This window comes from Somniosus microcephalus, unplaced genomic scaffold (genome assembly GCF_052327205.1).
Source record: "Somniosus microcephalus isolate GS21.2 unplaced genomic scaffold, FLI_Smic_1.0 unresolved_chr8, whole genome shotgun sequence".
In the NCBI taxonomy this organism is placed as follows: domain Eukaryota; kingdom Metazoa; phylum Chordata; class Chondrichthyes; order Squaliformes; family Somniosidae; genus Somniosus; species Somniosus microcephalus.
In genome coordinates, this window is record NW_028225186.1 from 20,011,325 (window position 1) to 20,023,580 (window position 12,256).

The 12,256-nt window shown below is 49.0% G+C and overlaps 1 non-coding gene across 1 annotated transcript; it reads right to left on the reverse strand.

The window, feature by feature from the left end:
* Positions 1–263: 263 nt before the first annotated feature.
* trnas-cga (transfer RNA serine (anticodon CGA)) lies at positions 264–345 on the reverse strand. Its single transcript has one exon. It is a non-coding gene; the product is annotated as a tRNA-Ser (tRNA).
* Between the last annotated feature and the right edge of the window lie 11,911 nt (positions 346–12,256).

The following is a 12,256-nucleotide window of genomic DNA, read 5'->3' on the forward strand; positions in this document are numbered from 1 at the left end:
TCCCACTTCGTAGCTGAAGGTGTATCCATACCAAACACTGCAGGGCTCTTTATAATTAGTATTTTTGATGCTGCTTTGTGTGTGTATTGCTCACTAGTTCCCAACAAATCCACAATATCTAATTGATGCCGATAAATTATTAGCGTTTCAATTGGAACTTTGGGTTAATCAGTGTAATAAAGTGCAGTGGAGGGAATTCTGATCAATTTCGGGGCCAGTGATCGCCACAGGGAGCCGATGAAATAAAAAATTTGCATCAAAGTCGCTGCGAGCAGGGTTCGAACTTGCGTGGGTAAACCCCATTGGATTTCGAGTCCAACGCCTTAACCACTCGGCCATCGCAGCTGCACTTAAGCAGTAAGAGAATGCTTCCTACTGTGAGTGAGTCAGGAACTAGCTCAGAGAAGGCAGGTCATAAATACTCACCGATAAATCCAGCAGGGAATTCAGGATTAACTTCTTTGGCCAAAGAGCGCTGAGAATGCAGTAGTTGAGGTGAATACTACGAGATGCATTTAAGAGGAAGGGAGAAAGGAATAGAAGGATATGCTGATAGGATTTTTTTAATTCGTTTATGGGATGTGGGTGCGCTGGCAAGGCCAGCATTAAATGCCCATCCCTAATTGCCCCTTGAGAAGGTGGTGGTGAGTCGCCTTCTTGAACCGCTGCAGTCTGTGTGGTGAAGGTGCTCCCACAGTGCTGTTAGGGAGGGAGCTCCAGGATTTTGACCCAGCGACGATGAAGGATCGGCAACATACTTCTAAGTGAGAATGGCGTGTGACTTGGAGGGGAACTTGGAGGTGGGGGTGTTCCCATGCGCCTGCTGCGCTTGTCCTTCTAGGTGGAAGAGGTTGCGTGTTTGGCAGGTGCTGCTGAAGAAGCCTTGGTGAGTTGCTGCAGTGCATCTTGTAGATGGTACGCACTGCAGCCACGGTGCGCCGGTGGTGGAGGGAGTGAATGTTTAAGGTGGTGGATGGGGTGCCAATCAAGCGGGCTGCATTGTCCTGGATGGTGTCGAACTTCTTGAGTGTTGTTGGAGCTGCACTCATCCAGGCAAGTGGAGAGTATTCCATCACACTCCTTACTTGTGCCTTGTAGATGGTAGAAAGGCTTTGGGGAGTCAGGAGGTGAGACACCCCAAGCAGAATGCCTAGCCTCTGACCTTCTCTTGTTGTCACAGTATTTATATTCAATGGTAACCCCCAGGATGTTGGTGGTCAGCTCCTTTGTTCATGTTGGACCAAGGTTTAATGAAGTCGGGAGCCGACTGCTCTTGGCAGAACCCAAACCGGGCATCAATGAGCAGGTTATTGTTCAGTTCGTGCCACCATACAGCACTGTGGATGATACCTTCCATCACTTTCCTGATGATTGAGAGTAGAGAGTAGACTGATGGGGCGGTAATTGGCTGGATTGGATTTGTCCTGCTTTTTGTGGACAGGACATACTTGGGCAGTCTTCCACATTGTTGGATAGATGCCAGTGTTGTAGCTGTACTAGAACAGCTTGGCTGGAGCACAAGTCTTCAGAATGATAGCCGGGGTGTTGTCAGGGCCCAGAGCCATTGCTGTATCCAGTGTGCTCAGCCTTTTCTTGATATCACGTGGAGTGAATCGAATTGGCTGAAGACTGGCTTCTGTGATGGTGGGGACCTCAGGAGGAGGCTGACATGGATCAGGCCAGGTGGTCTGTCCAGCTTCATTTTTATTATTTTGTTTCATAGCGGTTTGTTACAACTGAGTGGCTTGCTAGGCCATTTCAGAGGGCAGTTAAGAATCAACCACATTGCTATGGGACTGGAGTCACACAAAGGCCAGACCAGCTATGGACGGCAGATTTCTTTCCCTGAAAGACATTAGTGAACCAGATGGGTTTTTACGACAATCCGATAGTTTCATGGTTACCATTACTGATTCTAGTTTTATTTGGGGGGTGAGGAGAAATAGAGAAGGGGGAGGCTCGTGTGGATACCAGTTCGTGCAAATGCACTGTTTCTGTGGGGCAGACTCTATAATATTATGTAACACCCGTTTTAATCAGACACAGAATGATCCGAGACTGACAGCACATCCCTTTTAAACAGACACAGCATGACCAGGGACTTACAGCACATCCCTTTTAAACAGGCACAGAATGACCCGGGACTGACAGCACATCCCTTTTAAACAGACACAGAGTGAACCTGGACTGACAGTGCATCCCTTTTAAACAGACACAGAATAATCCGGGTCTGACAGCACATCCATTTTAAACAGACACAGAATAATCCGGGACTGAAAGCATGTCCCTTTTAAACAGACACAGAATGATCCGGGACTGACAGCACATCCCTTTAAACAGACACAGAATAATCCGGGACTGACAGCATGTCCCTTTTAAACAGACGCAGAATAAACCGGGACTGACAGCATGTCCCTTTTAAACAGACACAGAATGATCCGGGACTGACAGCATGTCCCTTTTAAACAGACACAGAATGATCCGGGACTGAAAGTAGACCCCTTTTAAACAGTCATGGAATGCTGCCTGACCTGCAGAGTGTTTCCAGCATTTCATCTGTTTATATTTCAGATTTCCAGCATCAGCACTATTTTGCTTTTGTAATAGAATTTTACATAATTGGCTCTGTGGCGCAATGGATAGCGCATTGGACTTCTATTTGTATGACAGATTAAGGCATTCAAAGCTTGTGGGTTCAAGTACCACCAGAGTCGGATTTTGGGTGAGGGTTCGGTGGTTCCTCTGCTGATGGTACATTTTGCAGTAAATCGGTAATTCAGAGAAGGGAAACTACCGCCCGACACTTTCCCTCTGAGTACTCTCAACCCCTGAGTCAGTTGCACAGAAGCAGGAGGAGGCCATTCAGTCCCATGGCCGTTTTACATAGGAACAGGAGGAGACCATTCAGTCCCATGACCCTTTTACACAGTAACAGGAGCAGGCCATTCAGCCCCTTTAGCCTGTTATACAGGAACAGCAGGAGGCCATTCAGCCCCTCGAGCCTGTTACACAGGGACAAGAGGAGGCCTTTAACGCTTCGAGCCTGTTGCATTGGACAGGAGGAAGCCGTTCAGCGATACAAGATCTGTACAAGAACAGTAGAACTCCATTCAGCCCCTCGAACCTGTTACATAGGATGAAGAGGAGGCAAATCAGACCCATGATCCAGTTATAAAGGAACAAGAGGAGGCAATTCAGACCCACGAGTCTGTTTCACAGGAACAGCAGGAGGCCATTCAGCCCCTCAAACCTGCCACACATGAACAGGAGGAGGACATTCAGTCCCTCAAGCCTGCTACACTGGAACAGGAGGAGGCAATTCAGACACAGGAGTCTGTTATACGGGAACAGGAGGAGGCCATTCAGCCCCTCAAGCCTGTTATACATGAACAGGAGGAGGCCATTCAGCCCCTCGAGCCTGTTATGCATGCACAGGAGGATGCCATTCAGCCCCTCGAGCCTGTTACACAGTAACAGGAGGAGGCCATTCAGCCCCTCAAGCCTGTTACATAGGAACAAGAGGAGACAATTCAGACACACAAGCCTATTATACAGGAACAGGGGGAGGCTATTCAGCCTGTCGAGCGTGTTATACAGGAAAAGGAGGAAGCCATTCAGCCCCTCAAGCCTATTAGACAGTAACAGGAGGAGGCCATTCAGCCCCTCGAGCTGGTTACACAGGAATAGGAGGAGGCCATTCAGCCCTTCAAGCCCGTTATACATGAACAGGAGGAGGCCATTCAGCCCCTCGAGCCTGTTATGCATGCACAGGAGGATGCCATTCAGCCCCTTGAGCCTGTTATACAGGAACAGAAGGAGGCCATTCAGCCCTTCGAGTCTGTTATAAAGGAACAGGAGGAGGCCAATCAGCTCCTCGGGTATGTTACACATAAACAGGAAGAGGCCATTCAGCCCATCGAGCCTATCATACAGGAACAGGAGGAGGCCATTCAGCCCCTCGAGCCTGTTATGCAGGAACAGGAGGAGGCTATTCAGCCTGTTATGCAGGAAAAGGAGGAAGCCACTCAGCCCCTCAAGCCTGTTATACAGGAACATCATGGGCAAGGAAACCTCCTGCTGATTACCACCTACCACCCTCCCTCAGCTGATGAATCAGTGCTCCTCCATGTTGAACACCACTTGGAAGAAGCACTGAATGCAGCAAGGGCACAGAATGTACTCTGGGTGGGGACCTCAATGCCCATCACCAAGAGTGGCTCGGTAGCAGCTCTACTGACCGAGTTGTTCGAGTCCTGAAGGACATAGCTGGCAGTCTGGGCCTGCGGCAGGTGGTAAGGGAACCAACACGAGGGGAAAACCTATTTGACCTCCCCCTGACCAATCTACCTGTAACAGATGCAAAACAGTTCAAAAGGTATTCATTAGCTGTAAAGCACTTTAGGATGTCCTGAGGTCGTGAAAGGCCTGTAGAAATGCAATCTTTCTTTTACAGCCTTCAAAGACAGTGACTTAGCGGGCAAAGACCAGAAACAGGGATGGTACTATAGATGAACCTTACAGATGGGCCGGTGAGCTCAGTTGGTTAGAGCGTGGTGCTAATAACGCCCAGGTCGTGGGTTTGATCCCCGTACGGGTCATTTATTTTTCGAGGGAAGGTTAGTTTCCTAATTTTGTAATTTGTGAGCAGTTTAAAAGTTTAAAAAGTTTGGAAGGAAACTCACACGGGACCTACAAAGCTGCAAAATCTTAGTTCTACCGAGAGTTCATGGACCTGAATGGTTAACCCTGTGTTTTTCTGTCCACAGATGTTCCCTGACCTGTGGAGTGTTTCCAACATTTAATGAACAATTTCAGATCCAGCATCTGCTGCATTTCGCTTTTAATTTTACCGCAGTGTCCTCGCTTCTATTAACAAAAGTCAAAATTAAATTGTAGCTAACGGGAAATGGCCCTTGCTGTCTATGTGAGCATTGGTGGTTCAGGGGTAGGATTCTCGTTTGCCGTGCAGGCGACCTGGGTTCGATTCCTGGCCAATGTAGGTTAACATTTTTAACAATTTATTTCAGAGCAAACACATCACATGAAACATTAATAATAAATTAGCTGTTCCTGTGTAACTGGATCAAGGGAATTAATGTCCTCCACCTGTTCCTGTGTAACAGGCTTGAGGGGCTGAATGTCCTCCTGTTCCATTGTAACAGGCTCGAGGGGCTGAATTGCCTCCTGTTCCAGTGTAACAGGCTTGAGGGGCTCAATGGCCTCCTCCTGATCCTGTGCAACATGCTCGAGGAGCTGAAAGGCCTCCTCCTGTTCCTGTGTAACAGGCTCGAGGGGCTGAATGGCCTCCTTCTGTGAAACAGGCTCGAGGGGCTGAATGGCCTCCTGTTCCAGTGTAACGGGCTCGAGGGACTGAATGGCCTCCTCCTGTTCCTGTTCGACACGCTCGAGGGGCTAAATGGCCTCCTCCTGTTCCGGTTTGACAGGCTCGAGGGGCTGAATGGCCTCCTCCAGTTCCGGTTTGACAGGCTCGAGCGGCTGAATGGCCTCCTCCTGTTCCTGTTTGACAGGCTCGAGGGGATGAATGGCCTCCTTCTGTTCCGGTTTGACAGGCTCGAGGTGCTGAATGGCCTCCTCGTGTTCCTGTTTGACAGGCTCAAGGGGCTGAATGGCCTCCTGTTCCAGTGTAACAGGCTTGAGGGGTTGAATGGCCTCCTCCTGTTCCTGTGCAACATGCTCGAGGTGCTGAATGGCCTCCTCCTGTTCCTGTGTAACAGGCTCGAGGGGCTGAACGGCCTCCTCCTGTGTAACAGGCTCGAGGGGCTGAATGGCCTCCTGTTCCAGTGTAATGGGCTCAAGGGGCTGAATGGCTTCCTCCTGTTCCTGTTTGACAGGCTCGAGGGGCTGAATGGCCTCCTCCTGTTCCTGTTTGACAGGCTCGAGGGGTGAATGGCCTCCTCCTGTTCCTGTTCGACAGGCTAGAGGGGCTGAAAGGCCTCCTCATGTTCCGGTTTGACAGGCTCGAGGGGCTGAATGGCCTCCTCCACTTCCGGTTTGACAGGGTCGAGCGGCTGAATGGCCTCCTCCTGTTCCTGTTCGACAGGCTCGAGGGGCTGAATGGCCTCCTCCTGTTCCGGTTTGACAGGCTCGAGGGGCTGAATGGCCTCCTCCTGTTCCTGTTCGACAGGCTCGAGGGGCTGAAAGGCCTCCTCATGTTCCGGTTTGACAGGCTCGAGGGGCTGAATGGCCTCCTCCAGTTCCGGTTTGACAGGGTCGAGCGGCTGAATGGCCTCCTCCTGTTCCTGTTCGAAAGGCTCGAGGGGCTGAATGGCCTCCTCCTGTTGCGGTTTGACAGGCTCGAGGGGCTGAATGGCCTCCTCCAGTTCCGGTTTGACAGGCTCGAGCGGCTGAATGGCCTCCTCCTGTTCCTGTTTCACAGGCTCGAGGGGCTGAATGGCCTCCTCCTGTTCCGGTTTGACAGGCTCAAGGGGCTGAATGACCTCCTCCTGTTCCTATTTGACAGGCTCAAGGGGCTGAATGGCCTCCTCCTGTTCCTGTGTAACAGGCTCGAGGGACTGAATGGCCTCCTCCTGTTCCTGTTCAACAGGCTCAAGGGGCTGAATGGTCTCCTCCTGTCCCAGTTTGACAGGCTCCAGGGGCTGAATGGCCTCCTCCTGTTCCTGTGTAACAGGCTCGAAGGACTGAATGGCCTCCTCCTGTTCCTGTTCGACAGGATCACGGGGCTGAATGGTCTCCTCCTGTCCCAGTTTGACAGGCTCCAGGGGCTGAATGGCCTCCTCCTGCTCCTGTGTAACAGGCTCGAGGGACTGAATGGCCTCCTCCTGTTCCTGTTCGACAGGCTCAAGTGGCTGAATGGTCTCCTCCTGTCCCGGTTTGACAGGCTCGAGGGACTGAATGGCCTCCTCCTGTTCTGGTTTGACAGGCTCAAGGGGCTGAATGGACTCCTCCTGTTCCAGTTTGACAGGCTCGAGGGGCTGAATGGCCTCCTCCTGTTCTGGTTTGACAGGCTCAAGGGGCTGAATGGACTCCTCCTGTTCCAGTTTGACAGGCTCGAGGGGCTGAATGGCCTCCGCCAGTTCTGATTTGACAGTTTCGAGGGGCTGAATGGCCTCCTCCTGTTCCTATTGAACCATGTTTCAGGCACTGAAGTGGCTGATGTTCCGATTGTGCCCTCTGCTGTCCCGGCGCAGAAAGAAACACAGTGCCAGTGTATAAAACCCCAAGTCCTTGTACTTTCTTTTTTTGAATCTTTCTTTCATTTCTTCCTTTTCTGTGCCATATGCTCCTTAATCTATTGTTCCTTAGTGACAGATGTGTTCATATTTGCCGGTTTCAACGTGTTCATTGCTTCTGCTGATTTGAATTGTGTCGAAAAAGTGAACTGAATTTCTCCACCTGTATGAAGCATCCTTGGGTTCGAAGCTGTTTTGGTTTCAATCAAACAAATGCACAGATTTCTCGAACTCGCTGAGCCTTTCCTGGCCAGTATTTGTTTCTTGCTTCCTTGCATTTGGAAAAGCCCAGGCTTCATACCCGGCCTGTGCTGAGGGAGCTGACCTGAGCCTGGACAGCGGTTACAATTGGTGTCTTTGGCCCTGTGTTAGGGAGAGGGTGAATGAGCCTGGCTTCTTGTCCACTCGCCCTGCTGGCTGTTGGCAATGGCTGAGCAGAGGACCAGTTGTGATGGGTGTCAGCAGGAGGGGAGAGTTGGAGAAGGGAAGTTGTAAAAATAAAGAAAGGGGCTCCCAGCTGTGACAGCTGCTGCTGCCCACAGTAGGCAGTTTGGACAGTGGGTTACCGCAGCCCATGACACACACGAGCCAATCCAGCCTCCTCGTGGACTGCTTTCACTTACACTTCTCCTTTTTAAGATGAAACTGTCATTTTATTCATGTGACGTCTAAAGCACATCCCCTTTGATTGTCATTTCAAAACCATTGCACTTAGAGTCTCAGCTCAACATCGGCAAACCCCAGCAGCAAGCAGGTGAGATTTACAATCTCTTAATGATCAATGATCTTTCACAGGAACGTGTCAAATCAGTGCAATGTTGTTAAAGTCAACACAGGATGTCAAGGTCTTAGAGAGGGTGCAGAGCAGATTTACCAGAATGGTACCAGGGATGAGGGAATTCAATTATGTGGAGAGACTGGAGAAGCTGGGATTGTTCTCCTTAGAGCAGAGAGGGTTAAGAGGAGATTTGATAGAGATTTTCATACTTATGAATAGTTTTGATAGCGTAAATAAGAAGAAAGTGTGTCCACTGGCAGAAGGTTCGGTAACCAGAGGACACAGATTTATGGTGATTGGCAAAAGAACCAGAGGTGACATGAGGAAACATTTTTTTTAAGCAGCAAGTTGTTGTGATCTGGAATGCGCTGCCTGAAAGGGCGGTGGAAGCAGATTCAATAGTAACTTTCAAAAGGCAGTTGAATAAATACTTGAAGGAAAAACATTACAGGGCTATGGGGAAAGGGCAGGTGAATGAAATTAATTGCAGAGCTCTTTCAAAGTGCCGGCGCAGGGCTATGGGGAGAGAGTGGGGCACTGGGATTTTTTGGGATTGATACAGGTCTATGGGGTGTGAGTGGGGCAGTGTGATTAGTTTGGGATTGTTTCAGGGCTATGGGGTGAGAGCGGGGCAGTGGGATTAGTTTGTGATTGATACAGGTCTATGGGGTGTGAGTGGGGCAGTGTGATTAGTTTGGGATTGATTCAGGGCTATGGGGTGAGAGCGGGTCAGTGGGATTAGTTTGTGATTGATACAGGTCTATGGGGTGTGAGCGGGGCAGTGGGATTAGTTTGGGATTGATACATGCCTATGGGGTGAGAGCGGGGCAGTGGGATTAGTTTGTGATTGATTCAGGGCTATGGGGTGAGAGCGGACCAGTGGGATTAGTTTGTGATTGATACAGGTCTATGGGGTGTGAGCGGGGCAGTGGGATTAGTTTGGGATTGATTCAGGGCTATGGGGTGAGAGCGGGACAGTGGGATTAGTTTGTGATTGATACAGGTCTATGGGGTGTGTGTGGGGCAGTGGGATTAGTTTGGGGATTGATACAGGGCTATGGGGAGATAACGGGTCAGTGGGATTAGTTTGGGAATGTTACAGGGCTTTGGGGAGAGAGCGGGGCAGTGGGATTAGTTTGGGATTGATACAGGCCTATGGGGTGTGAGCGGGGCAGTGGGATTAGTTTGGGGATTGATACAGGGCTATGGGGAGATAGCGGGTCAGTGGGATTAGTTTGGGATTGTTCCAGGGCTTTGGGGAGCGAGTGGGGCAGTGGCATTAGTTTGCGATTGATACAGGTCTATGGGGAGATAGTGGGTCAGTGGGTTTAGTTTAGTATTGCTGTGGCAAAGACCCAGAATTAACACAGTGGGCCGAATGGTCTCCACTGCTCTGTAAATATCTATTGTTGGAGACTCCTCGGCAGCTTTTAACACACCATTTGGTGTACATTTCCTCTCCATATTCTTCTCTAAATGTTCACTGACGGTTCCTTCACAGCTACCCAGGCTCCCTGTTTTTCGTGTTAGCAGCAAATGTCGATACGTCTGCCTCCTGTACCCAAGTCCAGATTGTTGAAATAGCAAGAAGGGCAACGGTCGCAGCAGTGATGCATCGGGGCCAACTCTTTACATCGTCCAGTCAAAAAAACACCCAATAACTACCGCACTCTGCTTCTGTCTTTTAACCAGCTTCCTGGTTTCTAGAACGGTTTCTAGTTGAGTATTAATTTTATCCCATATAAGGACATAGAAACTTAGAAACATAGAAAATAGGAGCAGGAGTAGGCCATTCGGCCCCTCGAGCCTGCTCCGCCATTCAATGCGATCATGGCTGATCATCCAAATTCAGTACCCGGTCCCTGCTTTCTCCCCACACTCCTTGGTCCCTTTAGCCTTAAGAAATATATCCAACTTCTTCTTGAATATATTTAATGAACTGGCCTCTACTGCCTTCTGTGGTAGAGAAGTCCACAGGTTCACCACTCTCTGGGTGAAGAAATTCCTCCTCATCTCAGTCCTAAATGGCTTGCCCCTTATCCTTAGACTGTGACCCCTAGCTCTGGACTCCCCGGCCATCGAGAACATCCTTCCTGCATCTGGTCTGTCCAGTCCTGTCAGAATTTTATAAGTTTCAATGAGATCCCCTCTCATTCTTCTAAACTCCAGCGAGTGTAAGCCCAATCGACTCCATCTCTCCTCATACGTCCTTCCTGCCATCCCAGGTATCAGCCTGGTGAATCTTCGCTGAACTCTTTCCATGGCAAGAACATCCTTCCTCAGATAAGGCGACCAAAACTGCACACAGTACTCACGATGTGGTCTCACCAAGGCCCTGTACAACTGCAGCAAGACATCCTTGTTCCTGTACTCAAACCCTCTCGCTAAGAAGGCCAACATACCATTTGCCTTCTTAACTGCCTGCTGCACCTCTATGGTTACCTTCAGCGACTGCTGTACAAGGACACCCAGGTCTCGTTGCACTTCCCCTTCTCCCAATCTATTGCTATTCAGATAATAATCTGCCTTCCTGTTTTTGACACCAAAGTGGATAACCTCGCATTTATCCACGTTATATTGCATCTGCCATGCTTTTGCCCAATCACCCAAACTGTCCAAATCATACTGGAGTTTCTCGGCATCCTCCTCACAGCACACACGCCCTCCCAGCTTTGTGTCATCTGCAAACTTGGAGATATTACATCTAGTTCCCTTGTCTAGATCATTATTATATATTGTGAATAGCTGGGGTCCAAGGACCGATCCCTGCGGTGCCCCACTAGTTACTGCCTGCCGCTCGGAAAAAGACCCATTTATTCCAACTCTTTGTCAACTGTCTGCCAACCAGTTCTCTATCCAAGTCAATACCTAGCCCCCAATCCCATGTGCCTTAACTTTACACGCTAATCTCTTATGCAGGACCTTATCGAACGCCTTTTGAAAGTCCAAATACACCACATCCACTGGTTCTCCATTGTCTATTTTACCAGTTACATCCTCGAAAAATTCCAGTAGATTAGTCAAGCATGATTTACCTTTTGTAAATCCATGTTGACTTTGTCCGATCCTGTCACTGTTTTCCAAGTGCTCTGCTATTACATCTTTTATAATGGACTCTAGCATTTTCCCCACTACCGATGTCAGGTTGACCGGTCTGTAATTCCCATTTTACTCTCTACCACCTGTTTTGAATAGTGGGGTAACATTAGCTACCCTCCAATCTATGGGTACTGTTCCAGTTTCCATCGAATGTTGGAAGATGATCAGCAATGCATCTACTATTTCTAGGGCCACTTCCTTAAGTACCCTAGGATGTAGATTATCAGCCCCTGGGGATTTATCGGCCTTCAATCCCGTCAATTTCCCTAACACCATTTCCCTACAAATACTGATTTCTTTCAGTTCCTCCCTTTCATCAGACCCTATAAGACCATAAGAACATAAGAAATAGGAGCAGGAGCAGGCCAATCGGCCCCTCGAGCCTGCTTCGCCATTCAATAAGATCATGGCTGATCTGATCCTAGCCGCCAATCTACTATCACAGAACCATCTCCTGAATCTAACAGAATTAGACACACGAAATAGGAGCAGGATCAGGCTACACAGCATCTGGGTCCGCTCCGCTACCCACAGGGCCATGTCCGATCCAAACCTAGACTGATGTCCAAATTCCTGCCAGCTTCCCGTAACCCTTAATGCCATTTACTTCTAGGAAACTGTCTATTTCTGTTTTAAATTTATGTAATGATGTAGCTTCTGCAGCTTTTTGGGGCAGCATATTCCATGGACCTACCACCCTCTGAGTGAAGTATTTCCTCCTCATCTCAGTTTTGAAAGAGCAGCCCCTTATTCTAAGACTATGCAAACTAGTTCTAGTTTCACCCATCATCGGGAACATCCTCCCCGCATCCACCCGATCAAACCCCTTCACAATCTTATATGTTTCAATAAGATCGCCTCTCATTCTTCTGAACTCCAATGAGTAGAGTCCCAATCTACTCATCCTCGCCTCATATATCCATCCCCTCATCCCCGGGATTAACCGAGTGAACCTTCTTTGTACTGACTCGAGAGCAAGTATGTCTTTTCTTAAGTATGGACACCAAAACTGTATGCAGTATTCCAGGTGCGGTCTCACCAATACCTTGTACAACTGAAGCAATACCTCCCTATTTTTATATTCTTTCCCCCTAGCAATGAATGCCAACATTCCATTGGCCTTCTTAATCACTTGCTGCAACTGCATACTAACCTTTTGAGTTTCATG